A 16,620-nucleotide genomic window follows, 5' to 3' on the forward strand; every position below is an offset into this window, starting at 1 on the left:
GCCTTGGCAGTGTTCTTCTTACCTGAGGGAGCTCAGAGAAGTCCATGTACTTAGATATGCCTGATGAGGTTGAGGAAAAGAAGGTGCTCAAGAACAACACAGAATGACCCCATCCTGCCTCAGGCCACCTGCAAATTTTATTTTCTAATATTGGCTTCTCAGCATTGCTTGTAAAATACTTATTTTTCTCATATTAAAATGTTTAAAATTCATAACCAATTCTAGCCATGTGGTAAGAAATTAAAATGTAAATAGTTAAATATTTATATACAAATAACAAGGGCCATAGGCAAGAAAAGCAGGACTGAAGATGGAATCTCTCATGGGAGCCAGTAGTCCCACAAGAGGCAATGCAGGCAAAGGCTGACCAGGGCTTCTCTCCCTCATTTCCCATATAATCAATTTCTGGGAGCCTTGAAAATATGTCATCCTCAAGGGGTGCAGATTTTTAATCAAATATCAGTTGTTTTGGTGCTCTCTTCCCTGGTTTATCAAGAACCAGTCACTTACAACAAACTTGACTTCCTGCCCACAGGGGATCATCCACCTTCTGGCCCCCCTCTTTGGTCTATGGTCTTCGAGGTTATCAGAGTATTTGGATCACTGAGCCTACCTGCACTGTGGGGCCAAGTTCTTTCTTTTCTCCCAAGCCCTCAAACTCATACATGAATATGTGTCCTGCCTTGGTAAGGAGTTCTCTACTTTTACAAGCTGGTGGGAAATTCACATTGTTTTCTGTTTCTTTTTAAAAATCCAAACTCTTGTATAGCTAGCAGGCAGGTGCTGGAGGGATAGAATAAAGAAGAATGCATGAGAGCAGTAATTTCCCAAGATTGCCTTCCACAGGCCTTTACTTCAGAAAACACATCGGTGGGGCGACATCTCTAGTCACATGCACTGCCCTCACCTCTCCTGACCCTACTGCGTGTCAGGTACATGCTGTTTGGTTCCCTCCAGCTCTGCCAGCACCACACCTACCCACTTCCTGCCTCACCCCATGCAGAACCATGGCTGCATGATTCCAAGTGACAATGCAAGTACAATTTGCAGAAGATGAAAGTCTTCCTCCACTCCATCTTCAAAGAAAAAGCCATTAATAAGTCACATTTAGTAAGTCAGTGAAAGTTAAACATATTAGTAAAAGTCTGAATGAACTAGAATTGATAATCCACCTATCTGAGCACAAATAAATGTTGGCGGTTTGGTATCATGGATGAAGAATGGTGCCAGCCACAGGAGAATGTTGTGGAGCCCCCAAGGAGCAGCAAGACACACTGGAGACAGCCCATCAGTTCCTCATCTGGTTGTTCAGCTTGCTGATGCTGGGCACGAGACACCTGTTCTCTTGACGCCTGCCCAACTTACCTCCCAAAGTGTCTTTCTGAGATGAAAAACTTAGTATTTCTCTAAGTGGTGACTTCAGTGAGCCAAGAAATATTTACTGAGTTTAAAGTACAAGACTAAATAGTAATAATAATAGGAAGCAGCAGCAGCCCCGGCTACCAATTACAACTTGCTAAGTTGGTGCCAAGCCCTGGCTGGCTTAGGCATTTTGCAGTCTTAAATCATTTAGCCCAACAGTCCATGGAAGCATAGCATTATTTATCATCATTTGACCGATGAGGAACCAGGGCTAAAAGAATGTAGGTAACCTGACCAAGTGCCCAAGGCCACACACCCATCATGATGAGTCAGGATCTTACACTTGAACCCACTGTCTTAACAGGCTGCTAGACTTCAAAGCCTCTTAACCATTACACTGCCCTACCATAGGGTATAGGGATATAAAAAAGTATAAACTGTGGTTGCCATCAAAGAGTCAATAATACTGATGGCAGCTACTGTTTATTGAACACCAGCTCTGGGTCAGGTACAGTACTAGGCACTTTAGTTTTACTAAGTCATAAGGACAAACTCCCTTGTCAATTTAAACTCTATAATAGGGTTGGGGTATTGATTTTAATGAGTGTTGGACATAAGCAGAGAGCTTACAAGAAACCAAGAAAAGAAATCCTTGTACTGCTGGGCTTCCCAAGTCTAGACTGGGATTCCAGGCAACTGCAGTTCTATTTTGGCATATTTACATTATTTAAAATTTGGCACACAAACTGAGGCTTCGATAATATTTTTTGTGTAATGCTGTCTCACGTTTGTACAGTTATTAGTCTCAAATACTACCCTACCATATTTCTAAATTAAAACTCCCAAGAGAGATTCTGCTTTGCCCAGCTTGCCCTAGATTGGGCAGAGTTTCTGCCTGAGACCATAGTTTTCACCTGGCCAGCCTGTGGATGAACCATCCCTCCTTGAGCCAGGTGACCCTGGGCACCCCTGGCTATAGCCTGGAAAGGGGAGGGGTACCCAGGGTCAGGTGACACAAAACACAGCTAGCAAGGGCTGCCTCTTTTTCCATCTTACTGACAGGCAAACTACAGCTCAGAAGACTAGCTCTTAACTGAGACCTGATTGATGGAGACAGATGGAAACAAGGCCAACAGCTACTACATCAATAAAATTCCTCACTGATTCTGATGAAACCTGTCAGAGAGACTTTTTTAAAAGATGATGAAATGAGGCAATGTATGGTTAGGGCAAAAATGATACAGAAAAGAAATGTAGCATTTCAGAGGAGGGAAGGTCAGGCAACGTAGGGAGAGCCCGTGAAAAAGAGGGACCTTGAGCTGGGCCTGGTTTATATGCCAGACACCGCGCCTTGTGCTGGAGAAAGAGTTGATGACAAGGACAGAGGCCCTTTCCTCAAGGGGCTCATAGACTGGGAAGAGAGACAGCCAGCTGAATACCGAGAAGAACGTGTGTTAGACAGGACAGTGGCAGTGGACCAAGACGTGGCTCAGCTCTTGGCTGGCTGGAAAGGAGTAGATGTAAGGGATGGCTCAGAGGAGGAAAAGCAGAAGAAAAGTTTTTTGGCTGAGAACAGGAAGGAAAGGCATTCTAGACAGTACGAAGGCAGAGGAGCACAAAACCTTGGGGTGTGCTGGAACTGTGTGCTGGCTGGTATTCTGGAGCATGAAGTGCAAGGAGCAAAAGGCAATATGTGCAGCTGCACAGGTGACAGGGAGCCAAGTCTCCAACAAGAGACTCCTGTCACCCGGGAAATTCCAAGGGATTTAGGAGCTCTGTGTCAGGACTGGGACCAGAAACCAAATGTTAGAACAGAAGATGCTCCTAACACCCTATTGCTCAGGAAGTTACAAGGATTTTAGGAACTCTGTATCAGAAACCAGAGACAGAGACCACATATATATTTATGTCACCCCACACAAGAAAACAGAAACCATTCTAGGTATTTCAAACAAAAAGGGATTTTATACAGGCAATTAGTGCTTATCACTGGAGGGGCTTGAGGTGGTGAAAGTTTGGGGATGGTATGAAGGATTGTTATTTTACCACAGCTGATTTCCAGAGAATGAAAGGAGTCAGGAAACTTCAGAAAACCACACTGATGTCATTGCAGCCCCATGGTCCCCAGACTGGTGACTGGTGGGGGAATGTGGAGTCCAGCTGGCCACTACAGCCTGCATGTCTGCTGCTCCAGAGGGTGACTTCTACTTCCTCTCCACCTTCCAGATTTCACATGAGTACATTTTATTGGTAGTACCCTGCTGGCAAGGGAGTCTTGAAGTGTAGTTCCTGAACTTCTGGCACCTACATAGACAGGGGTGGGAATGAGTGCCAAGAAGCAGCCAACACTCTGCAGCACACCTCCATATCCAGGTGTGGCAAGGAGGTGTAAGCTTATGAGTGTCCAAGAAGAGGGGTCTATGTGGAGTGACATGGTAGACACCTTGCTAAGTCAGAGTCCCAGGAAGGTGTCATTATAGCTAGGCAACAGGTGAGGTGCAGGTTGCTGATGTCATGCAGTCATCCCCAGAGGTGATTGGAGAAATGTGTGGGATTGATCCTTAGTTTGTTCTGGAATGTTCTCACTGGAATAAAAGCTGGGTCATCTGCAGGACATACAGTATCAGAGAAAATGTAGCCCCCATTCAAATGGGCTGCTAGAGATAAGGTGTCCAGAGGGAAATACAATTTCTGAAAATATAGTCTATGGACTTATATCCTCAAACATCACTGGGATACTTTTTTAAGTGGCTGATCCACAAAACCTCCCTTCCAACCCATCTGCCACCCCTCCTGAGTCAATCTCTGAGTCAAAGGGACCTATTTTAACCATTTTATGCTCACTAAACTACTGAGGTATGATGCAGAGGGCAGGGAGGAAGCAGAGGTTCTCTAGCAGGAGATGAGGGTGGAGGAGCCAGGACAGGGTGGTGCGAGGAAGACTGGATTCTCACCTTGGACTCCAAACACAGGTAATGCTGCCACTGCCACCCTCTCCCTGGAGTCAGGGCCTCTCACTCCTGGGGAGCAACAGGCTCTACCAGCTCTGGATCCTGTCATCCCAGTGGGAGAGGCTGTTGAGACCTGGAGGATGGGGAGCAGAGGAAGCAGGCCCATTCAAGAAGAGGAAAAATCTGAGGCCTGAAGCACAAGTGGAAACAGTGGTTGGAGCTGAGACTATGTGTGTTGGAGGGTGGTGTTGGAAAGAGGGTTTGGCACCACACTGGGGAGGGTTTTGGCTTGCAGAGCTGAAGGAAATTCAGACTGTAACCTTTGAACATCTGCAGGCTTCATGTGGATGAGGGCCAGACCCCAAGGAGGGTGGAAAATAAAATAGAAGGAGACTGGGTCCTTGACAGATGAGCCACCAAACCAGCCTAGGACATCTTAACCAGATTGTTACGTGAGAGCTCAATAAACTTCTTATTTAACCCACTGTTGTTTTGGTCTCTATTGCAGCGGCTGAACCTAATACCTAATAAAGGAGTGAGTATATAGGTTAACTATTGCCACAACAACGCTATGTAACAAACAGTTCCCAAACTTAGTGGGTTGGAATAACGATTCTCGCAGGGCTACAGGTTAGCCAGAATAGTTATGCTTTAATTCTGTGCTGGTTGGGTCGTCTCTCCTTCTCCTTGTGGGTCTGCAAATCAGCTAGAGTGGCTGTGTCCCATGTGTGTTTGTTCTGGAGCCCAGGCTGAAGAGCTACCAGGAGAAGCTCTTCTCATGGTGAAGGCAGAAGCCTACAAGGCAAGCAAAAACTCATAAGCCTCTTCAAGCCTGGGCTTGGAGCTGGCACATTTTCATTTCTACTTCATTCCATAAGCCAAAGCAAGCTACATGGGCAAGTCTAGAGCTAGGAAACTGCATTCCTCCCACTGCTGGAGTGAGCAGGAGTAAAGCCATGTTGGGACCTAAAACCACATGGGCTGTAGGCCAATTTTAAAGATATGATTTTTTTCCCTTGGTGTGCATTTCTCTGAGTTTCCTCTTTACCCATGGTTATTTGATATTTTGAACCTTGGTTATGGGACAAGATGACATTATTTACATGAATGTAAAGTTGTTTTCCAACCAGCCTGAAGCTGAAGACTTGCACATACTATCCCAGGGAAATCAAAGAAGACATCTGTAGGGAAAGTGAAGGAAAATGGCCAGAGCTCCTCAGATGTTCAGAATCTTGCCAAGCATTTGCTGTAAATATGCATGTGCACGCAGGTGTTCCTTGGTTATTGTCTAATGTAATTGTGCATGTGCACCCTGGTGTGATGGGTTATGGACTTAAGCATAAAGGACAAGTGGCTCTGACCCACAGGACCCCCCACCCCCAAGATGCCCCTGGAGGGGGGCACAGGAAGGCTGCCACTGCTACTGAAGGCTGTTGATGCAGGTTGTTGCTGCCAGTGCCCCCAGGATGCCCTGAGAGGCCACCGCTGCTGCTTCTGCTGCCACAGCTGAGGACTGAGCTCACATCATCTGCCAATGGCTCCCAGGATCTTTCCCAATTACCTAGCTTATGGACCTGCATGTGAGGGGTCTGAGGACCCAGCCTGGCATGTGAGAGGTCTGGGGACCCAGTCTGGCACATGAGGGGTTTGGTGACCTGGTCTGTACAATAGGTTTGAAGGGTCTGTGAGCCCTAGCCCTAGCAATACAACATCAATAAATCTATGTTGATTCCACCTCTCCAACAGGACCATGAGATAATAGCAAGGATGAGAATAGAAACCAGACAGTCTTGGCAAGACTTTGCATCTGAGACCTTGCATAAAGCCCTCACCCCTCACTGCTTATTTCTCCCTTTCATTTCCCACATTCCACTCCCACATCCCCCTCTTTAAAAACACCTCAGCAAATCTGAGTCTTTGAGATGGCTTTAGCCTGCCCAATCTCCTCCAGGTTTAACAGAGAGATAGATTTGCCTAACATCTCTCCTCAGGTCACTGGGATTCCTGGATAAAAACTGACTTCTATTTTCACAAACATTTGACTTTTGTTTGTTTGATTTTTTTCTGGGGGCAGGCAGTCAGACCTGTGAGTTCGATATCATATTTTGGGGAGCCTCAGCCAGGAGCTAAGTGGGCCCTCTAACACTACAATGAGATTATGGCATGTGTGTGGATACAGGGAGGGGTGAGGAATGGGGGCCAATAATTCTAACCCATGTGTGATGAGTCCTGCTTTGGAAGTTATACAATCTGGGTCCACTCTTCTAGAGGTTATCAGGAAATGTAACATAGTGATAGGTAGTGTCTGTCACCATGAAGACTCAACCACAATTCTCTATTAGATCAGGAACCCTAACGAGACAACAATCACATTTCCTTCCTCTCCACATGGCCCCCCACTCCCTTCCCCTGATGCCTAGCACCAAGCCCTGCTCTTAGAGATGACTCAGGAATATTACTGAGTGAAGTTTAGACTGTTCTTTGATTCTCCCCATGTGATTCCTTATGAAATACAGACTGACTTCCTGCAGTCAGCACATAGTGCTAAGTATTTGTGCCTTAAGCTATAAAGAGACTGTGCCATTTGGAACTGGGATCTGTACCCATATCTGACATCAAATCCTGTCCCTGCTGTCCCATGGGGACCTCCAGAAGAAAGGGCTTATCCAAGGCTAAACACCAAAACAGATTAGTGAAATTTCTCTAGAGCCTATTTGAAACTGGAACAATTCTCATCACCTAACCTATCCTAAGAGGAACACTGTGTAAAGGCACAAACCTAGTCAGGGATCCACATGGACTTAAGGGCAATTTTAAGGCAATTGAGATTCACCAGAGCCCCCACTGCTCCACAAAGAGAGCTGTGATTAACCCTGAAGAATGCCACTGTTGTCACTGAATTCCAGGCATGGGCCATAAGAGTAGAGAGTGTATTTTAGGACAGTGATTCATGGTAAATTGTTTCCCACATGCCCCAAAAGGGACTATTCAACATCAAGCTATCTGAGACCCAGTGGATAAAAGTGGGTGGGGAACCTAGGGTTGTTGCAAGGTGTCTTGCTTATGATATATGTGGAAGATTTCAGACCTTGTTACGAAAAGTTATGGCCTGTGGCTCTCCAGGCTGGGTACAGGATCACCTTAGTGGATTACAAGAGGATATTATGCAGCAGCTTTTAAAATGAGGCAGATTGCAGCCAGCTGCCAAAAAAAAAAAAAAGGCAGACAAACAATCTGGGTCAAAGATGTGTAGGCCTTCACTTTGTTGAGTGAACAAAGTAAGATGTAGTTGGTGTGTATAGTGCGCTGCTGTGCGCTGTGCATTATCTGTATAGAACTACATGGCCGATACAGTAGCCAGTAGCCCACATGGCTATTTGAATATATACATTTAAATTTAAATTAATACAAATTAAATAAAATGTAAAAGTCAGCTCCTAAGTCATATTTCAAGTGTTCAAGCCACATGTCACTAATGGCTACCGTATTACAGCACGATAGACTTTTCATCATTCAGCTCTGTTGGACAATGCTGGTGTAGAACACCTCTGGAAGGACACACAAGAAACCGGTAGTAATGGTGGCCTTCGGGGAGGGCAACTGGGGGCTGCAGTGCCATACACCCTTTTGTGCCTTTTTTTTCTTAAAGATGACCAGTAAGGGGATCTTAACCCTTGACTTGGTGTTGTCAGCACCATGCTCTCCCAAGTGAGCCACGGGCCGGCCCTCCCTTTTGTACCTTTTGAATTTTATATCATATGCTTGGTATTATGTATTTTAAAAATAAATTTTACGATCTTATAACACCAAAAACAAGGGTTCCGTTCCCTGTACTGGCCAGCCACCAAAAATAAATAGTTAAAAAATTTTAGAAACAAATGGGAAAGGTCTGGCCAGTTAGCTCAGTTGTTTAGAGAGCCACCTTGTAACACGAAGATGAAGGGTTTGGATTTCTGTACCAGCCAGCCACCAAAAAGAAAAAAGAAAAAAACCCAAGCTAACAACTAACCAGCCATGTGACATTCAACTTAATTCAGGAAATGTTTAGTACTTATGGCTGGCCAGTTGGCTCAGTTGGTTAGACCATGGTGTTATAATACCAGTGTCAAAGGATTTGTATCCCTGTACTGACCAGCCACCAAGAAAATAAAAATAAAAAAACAAGTTGGGAGATACTGTAATGGTGAGTGAGAATCACAGAGCATCACTGAGGAAACGTGCTGCCAAGAAGGACATTTTGAAGGTTTTGCTAGCTCGAAGAGATGTTCCTGGAATCCCACTCCTAGATCTTTCTTGAAGATTTGAAAAGAATTAGTTTAGGGCCATGGGGACACAGACGGTCACATCACCTCTGATCTGTCATCACCGGTTCTACAATAGGCTCTTTCCAGTTTGGCTACAACACTGGAATCATCAATGCTCCTGAAAATGTTACTGGATTCGGGTCTGTCTGATCACTCCCTTGAAATGGAAAGAAAAAAACTCAGAAGTCAAACGGTTGGCATTAGAAAAGCAGATGTATTCAGCTGAAGGAGATGGTAGGCTATCCCATCTCAAAGATTGACATTTACTGAGGGGTTTTTAAAGGAAGGCTTGAGGGAATGGAATGTGGGAGCTGAAAAGCAGGAGAGCAGGAGATGTGAGTTACAAGGCGTCCATTTCTATGGGTCAGGTACAAGGTCTTGCCAAGGCCGCCTCTGGTTTCTGTTCTCATCTTCACTGTTATCTCGGGACCCTGCTAGGTTTTTATTTGCACCAGTGTACTTGGCTGGTGCCCAAGGTCAGCTTCAGTCATTTGGCCTTGATCATTTCTCAAAACTCCACAAGTCTCACAGAAAGAACTGTTAGCTTTGCAAAGTACTAATTAGCTTCTCAGCCTTGTTTTCCTACTTAGTGAGTAAGATAAGTCAGGGGATGGGAAGTAAGAGTAGAGAGAAAAAAACTGTCCTTTTAAAAATCCTCCCCCACTCCACAGCCCGGGCAGTTTTAGGTCCCAATATGGCTTCAGTACTGCTCACTCCAACAAGAATATCATAAAAAATTTCTCAATTACCCTATGAAACAGAGGTCAAAGGACTCTCCCTCTGAGGTGTAGCTCACAACCCTCTGGTCTGTGTCTGTGGCCATTTTCTGTTGGTGGTATGATTGGCTCCTTTTCTGACTCTTCATCAACTGCTTTGGGCAGGTGTGGGGAAAATAGAATAGTTCAGTCAGGTCCCCTTGCCTCAGGTCTGGTTGGGGGTGGTGCAGCACATTCTTTGTAAACAAGTTGTGTGGGGGTGGAGTTAGTGTGCATGCATGCCTGTATATCTTTTTAGTTTTGTTGCTATTCTTGTGTGTTCTGCAGTTTGTGAAGCAGTGGCTGGCCAGCAGAGGGCTCACATCTAAAAACAGAGTATGTTTCCTTTGCTGGCAGCTGCTCAGTTTTTCTTTGGACTTTGCCAGTAGCAGTTTAGTGGAGTTTCTCTTTGGACTGCCTAGCTCTGAGATGTGTGTGCTGAATAGACTACTCTTTCTTCACCTACGGCTCCAAGGACTTTTTTCCAGTTACCTCGCTTGTAGACCTGCATATGAAGGGTTTGTGACCCAGTCTGGACAACGGGCTTGGGGGGTCTGTGAGCTCCAGACCCAGCCCTAACTCTACAGCAGGTGCAATTCAATGCTTATTGTCAATGTATTGGCCATCATAGGTGGCTGCCTTATGGGATTCTGTAAATTAGCTACGTCATTTGAAATGCTGGTCCTGGGCCATTTGGTTGTTGGCATCTTCTGTGGACTCTGCACAGGTTTTATGCCAATATACATTAGAGAGATATCTCCTACTGCCCTATGGGGTGCCTTTGGTACTCTCAATCAGTTGGGCATCATCATTGGGATTCTGGTAGCCCAGATCTTTGGTCTGGAAGTCATTTTGGGGTCTGAAAAGCTAGGCCCATACTTTGGGGCTTTACCATCATTCCAGCTGTCCTACAAAGTGCAGCCCTTCCATTTTGCCCTGAAAGTCCTATATTCTTGCTCATTAACAGAAAGGAAGATGAGAATGCTAAGGAGATCCTCCAGCATTTGGGGGGTACCCAGGATGTGTCCCAGGACATCCAAAAAATGCAAGATGAGAGTTCAAGGATGTCACAAGAAAAGCAAGTCACTGTGCTGGAGCTCTTTATAGCCCGAGCTACCAACAGCCTGTCCTCATTTCCATCATGCTCCAGCGCTCTCAGCAGTTCTCTGGGGTCAATGCTGTGTTCTATTACTCAACAGGAATATTCCAACGTGCAGGTGTTAAGGAGCCAGTCTATGCCACCATTGGTGTGAGTGTGGTTAATATTACCTTCACTGTAGTTTCTCTGTTTCTGGTGGAAAGGGCAGGAAGAAGAACTCTACATATGATAGGCTTTGGAGGGATGGCTTTTTGTTCCATCCTCATGACTGTTTCTTTGTTATTAAAGAGTGAATATAATGGGATGAGCTATGTCTGCATTGCAGCTATCTCGATCTTTGTGGCTTTCTTTGAAGTTGGACCCGGCTCCATTCCCTGGTGTACTGTGGCTGAACTCTTCAGCCAGGGACCCTGCCCAGCTGCAATGGCAGCGGCTGGTTGTTTCAACTGGACCTCCAACTTTTTGGTTGGACTGCTCTTCACCTCAGCTATGTTCTGTTCAGGAGACTACATTTTTGGTGCAGTGGGCAGGATGTCAAGAAAGTAAAGGAGCCATTAGCCCTGTAGGAGGGGGAGGAAATGTGGCTACCCTCGGGTATGTGGTGCTCAGTGGCTGCTTTCCTGTTGACTGGGGTGTGGCTGTTGCTCTCTGCACTGCGAGTCAGCATGGACCAGGTACTCCATGAAGTGGCATGGTTTTGAGAATTGAAACAGAAAGCAGACAGGTTAGAAACGAGACTACATGCCCTGGAGGCTGAAGAGCAACAACAGGTTTTCCTGCTTCTGACACCAGGAAAAATGACGAACCCATTGGTGAGCTGGGGGAGACTGTGTATCTCCTGGAATGACCTGTTCAACAGAACATGAAACATGAGCAGCCAGTGGGACTGGGAAGACTGGTAGGCAACCCACAGGTGACCCAATTCACTACCTATGTCCATATACCCAGGTTGAATTGGTTGGCTTGGGGAAATAGCTTCAGCAGAAACATGGAGAGCCCCTGGCTGCCTGGCTGCTGCAGTTATGGGACCTAGGGGTGGATGGTGTGATGTGCTCTGGAGAACATGTAAATGCATGTTGTGTTTGTCTGACATGCAGATGACCTGCCGGGTGCCACATAAACCCAATAGCCTGCTGGGTGCCACTTAAACCTGAGAAAGCAAGTGGCCCGCTGAGTGCCACATAAACCCAAGAAAGCAGATGGCCTGCCAGGTGCCATAAACCTGAGAAAAGAGTGCCACGTGCAGATGGGTAGATGACCCAAGGCCGGGTGTCCCTGCAGAATTTCAAGTATGTTTTCACCTGGTGTAAAGGTAGAAAAGTTAGCTTCCATTACCATGTGCCTGTCTCTGTGGCAGTGGTTACAGAATAGCCGCAGATATGCACAGGGGCAGAGCAACCACTCCTTGATGAAATGGGTGGATACAGCTGTCCAAACTGTGTGGGCAAATGCTGGAGAACTGCTCGAGACTGTGAGTAAATGGCAAGCTTATGCCAAGCTGGTTCAAGTAATTCGGGAACAAGAGAGGGGGCAGCTAGATAGCCAAGACAATGGGAGAAAAGCCCTGAAGACATTTCAGAAGTTTGGGAGAGCACCCCTCCCATCACATACCTGGAGGCCTAGGAGAACTGTTTTTCTGGAGGGCAGATCTGAGGCACTGCTGCCCTCAGGAACCTGCTCTCTGCATTCTGGCTGCTCTGACTGGAGCAGCCCTGCCTTGGGCAGCCCCAAGTGTGATTCATGCAGTAGCTCTGGAGAGCACAAGCCAGAAACCTTGGTGGCATTCATGTTGTGTTAAGTTTGCAGGCTGGCAGAACATGAGAGCAGTGGAAGTATGGTAGCCTCCACCCAGACTTCAGAAGATGTATAGAAGGTAGAAACCTGCTGCAGGGGTGGAGCTGCTGCAGAGGTCATCTATGGAGCAATGTGGAGCAGAAAAGTGGGGTTGGAGCCCCCACAGAGAGCCCCCACTGTGGAAATGTCTAGTGAAGCCAGGATGGCAGGACTGCCACCAGGAGCCCAGAACTGTGGGGCTGCTGGCAACATGCAGCACTAGCCTGGAAAAGCTGCAGGCACCAGGGCAGCTCAATGGGCTGCACCTGGCAGAGCTGTGGGAGGGAGGCTGCCCAATGCTTTGGGGGCCCAGATGCCCTATTGTGTGTAACGTTTGCCCCATTGGGTTTTGGATTTGTTTGCGGCCTGTTTTCCTTTCTTCTGGTCTATTCCTCCCTTTTGGAATAGGAATGTGTACCTAATGTTGTCTGTCCCACCACGGTATCTTGGAAGTAGATAAATTTGGTTTTGATTTTTACAGGTTCACAGCTGGAAAGGAGTTTTGCCTTTAGTATCAGATGAGACTTTGGACTTTTGAGTTGGTGCTGGAACAAGCTAAAGACTTTGGGGACTGTTGGAATGAAATGTTACTAAATATAGCTGAAAGGATGGAGCTACAGGAACAAGCCTCAAGGTGCAATAGGTTATATGAATGTAAGGGTTAGTTATCCTCACTAAGGGAACATTGTGGAAGATTCTGAATGCATAGATTGCACGGTGAGGGACCCTGAAGGGGTGGAGTGTAGGGAAAGTGAATGTAAATGGTCAGGGTCCTTCAGATGTTCAGAAAGTTACTGAGAATTTGATGTAAATATACACGTGTGCTCAGGTGTTCCTCAGTTATTGTCTAAAATAATTGTGCATGTGCACCCAGGTGTTCTCTGGTTGTCTGACTCCACCCAGGTGTTCCTGGGTTATTGGACTTAAGTATAAAGGATGAGTGGCTCTGATCCACAGTGCCCCCCACCCCTGGGATACCCCTGGGGGGGCCATTGGGAGTCTGCTACTGCTAGAGGCTATTGCTGCCAGGGCCCTGGGATGCTATGGGAGGCCACCACCGCTGCTGCTGGAGGCTGCTATAAGCTGCTGCTGCTGCTAAGAAAGCTGAGGACTGAGCTCATGTTAGAATGAACCTGTCAACTCTGCCAGTGGCTCCTGGGGTCTTTTCCCAATTACCTAGCTCGTGACCTGTATGTGAAGCATCTGTGGCCCAGTCTGTTCAACAGGTTTGAAGGGTCTGAGCCCTAGCCTGATGTTTTAGTCAGTTTTGTATTGCTGTAACAGAAATACCTGAGACTAGGTAATTTATAAGGAAAAGAGGTTTATTTGACTTACGATTCTGGGACAGCTGCATCTGGCATGGGCCTCAGGCTGCTTCTACTCAAGGCGGAAAGCGGCAGGCAGCCAGCAGGTACAAGCAGATCACATGGCAAGAGGAAGCAAGAGAGAGAGAGGGAAGGAGCCAGGGTCTTTTTAAGCAACAAGCTCTGGGGGGGGGGGGTAGAGTGAGAGCTCACTCATTAACCCCCCCTCCCCCAGGGAGAGCATTAATCCATTCATGAGGGATCTGCCCCCATGACTCAATCAGTTTCCAGCACTGCCACATTGGAGATCAAATTTCCACATGAGTTTTGGAGGGGACAACACATCCAAAAAAGAGGTTTATTTGACTTACGATTCTGGGACAGCTGCATCTGGCATGGGCCTCAGGCTGCTTCTACTCAAGGCGGAAAGCGGCAGGCAGCCAGCAGGTACAAGCAGATCACAAGGCAAGAGGAAGCAAGAGAGAGAGAGGGAAGGAGCCAGGGTCTTTTTAAGCAACAAGCTCTGGGGGGGGGGGGTAGAGTGAGAGCTCACTCATTAACCCCCCCTCCCCCAGGGAGAGCATTAATCCATTCATGAGGGATCTGCCCCCATGACTCAATCAGTTTCCAGCACTGCCACATTGGAGATCAAATTTCCACATGAGTTTTGGAGGGGACAACACATCCAAACTCCATCACTCGACAATGTCATTTATTGCCATTCTGATGAATATAGGGGTTCAAAATAGCCCTTAACTTCAAATACAGGAGAACAAAATTGCAGTTAAATTAAAAGGCTCTAATTTGCAGCCGCTCCCAGATATCACTCCAAATTTCCATTCCATATCTATAAGCTGGTTAATCATCAGAATCTGACCTATGACCCATCAAGCAAGACTGGAAGCATTCTGCTTCCACTTTTCAGAAAACTGGCTTTCTCCTCACTAAGACCCAGAGTTATGAAGTCCACCTAGACCTGCTCGGCTGGGAGACCCTTCTTCAAGGCACCATTTGGAACCAGGAAGAACTGCCCAATCACACACCAGATGCCCTTTGTTCTAATGACTCCCAGATGCATCTCATTAACAACTGATGGGCAATATCCCACCCCTAGAGAAATTGCTGGAGGACTCTGCCACCTGTGTCACATAGCTCTGCTTTTTTTCTCAAAAAAATTTCAGCAGAGCATGAAGCAGACCACAAACGCAACAGGGCAGTCAGCAATAATTGCAATAATCAGTGAGGAAACACTTAACATGGTTTAGAAGGGTAATATTTCCCTAGAGAAAATAAGACTCCACAGCCTGAAGGGCACAGGACTCTTAGCTCAATGCTGACTTCATATTGAGGCAGCGGAGGAGGAAGGAGCAGGAGGAGGACTCCAGCCGGAGAAAGGGCAGACGGCCATTTCACCTGCCCGCACCAAGCCAAGCCAAGCAGGCTGGGTGTGATCCTGGCCAGTTGAGGCTCAGAGAGCAGTTAGAGACGTGGGAGGAGGAGGTAGAAAGAAAATGGTAAAAGTGAAAGCAGTACTAAAGAAAAGCAGTTACCTTTTTGTTTCCCAGCCACACACCAAGATGTTGTGGGAAAACTACAGGTTTCCCATTCAGGGAACCAAGATGTTGTGGGAAACTGCAAGTTTTGCCAACTAAATCAGGGTCTTTGGTGTCTCAAAGAATTGGACAAAGGCGAAAAGCAAAGGACAGATTAGTAAGGAGAAAGTACACTCCAGAGAGAATGGAGCAGGCTTGAGTGATAGTGTGGCTCTAGAACCCCAGGCGAAATGCAATGAACAGTTTTACTTAGAGAGAGTACAGTCCATCCAGAGGATGGAGCCGGCTTGAGGGAAAGACAACAGCTCAAAGCCCCAACAGTTACATTGGCGGGGGGCGGGGGGCGGGGGGGTTAACCCCTCACAGCTGGATTCATGTCATATGGCCATTGATAGTCTGCTGATTGTCACCTTAACTGGAGGGAGCTCATTGGTCCAACGGGATGCCCTACGTGGGGGTGGAGCTCCCTATCTGTCTGTATTTCCTGTGGCTGTGCATGCCTACATCTTCAGGGATGGGCTGTACTGGCTACCCTATACTGACAAACAGCCAGGTTTCCTCTTGCCGTTCCTGTCCTTTTCTAATTTCCACAGCAAGACCTTTCCGGGAGAGGTGAGGGTGCCCAGGACCCCTGGCCCAGGTCAGTGGAGCTTGCTTCTAAGAGCTGGCCTGTCCCCCAGCCACCCCTGCGCACTCTCAGGACCTGCATATAGGGGTACCTCCCCCTCCCACCCCCGCCCCCCGCCTGGCCCACACTCAGGCCCTAGGCCTTGACCGAGACCTGCAAGTGTCAAGTGTCCAGAGCACGGTACCTGCCGACACTCCCCGCCTTGTGTTTCATTGGCTTCAGTCGCTTCTTTTGACATTTTGTTCAGAGTCCATTTGAGAAAAGTGTCACTTCTACTATGGAAAAAAAACAATTACATGGCTGGAAAATAGGGCGGCCCCTGAGCTTCGCACCGCTTGGGGCTGATGGGCAAGTTGCATACAGGAGAGTGCCCAAAGGGACCTTAAGGTCCCCTGGTATAAGGTGCGGTCAAAACAAGTTTTCCTAAAGGCGTGAGAGGCTCCAATTAGGGCCCGGGCTCTGCCCGCCAGGCTGCGCTGATGCCCTGGGAGGCAAAGGTCGGGCAGACGGTACTGGACCCACTCACAGTGCGCAGCCTTCGGCTGAATGAGGCCAAGGGACAGCCCAAAGTCGCGCTGATGGTCCCGCGGCCGAGCGAGGCCAGGAACCCAGGAGACAGGAGCTGGCCTGACGCAGACCCGCGGCAGGCGGGCGGTGCGGTCACTGTCCGCCCGGCGCCGGTGGCCTCGCCTCTCCGCGCCGGGCTGGCGTCCTAGAGTCCCGGGGCACCCAGGCCGCTCAACGGCTCCCGGCACTCTGCCCTCTCCGGATTCCGAGAGCGGCTGGCTCCGCCCGCGGCTCCTCCCGGCCCCGCGATTGGCTCCGCGGCCG

At 47.6% G+C, this 16,620-nt stretch overlaps 1 pseudogene; it reads left to right on the plus strand.

Annotated features, from left to right (window-relative positions):
- Positions 1 to 8,671: 8,671 nt before the first annotated feature.
- On the plus strand, positions 8,672 to 16,505 carry LOC103588477 (annotated as a pseudogene).
- Positions 16,506 to 16,620: the final 115 nt, after the last annotated feature.

This window comes from Galeopterus variegatus, unplaced genomic scaffold, assembly GCF_000696425.1.
Source record: "Galeopterus variegatus unplaced genomic scaffold, G_variegatus-3.0.2 Scaffold575, whole genome shotgun sequence".
Taxonomy (NCBI): domain Eukaryota; kingdom Metazoa; phylum Chordata; class Mammalia; order Dermoptera; family Cynocephalidae; genus Galeopterus; species Galeopterus variegatus.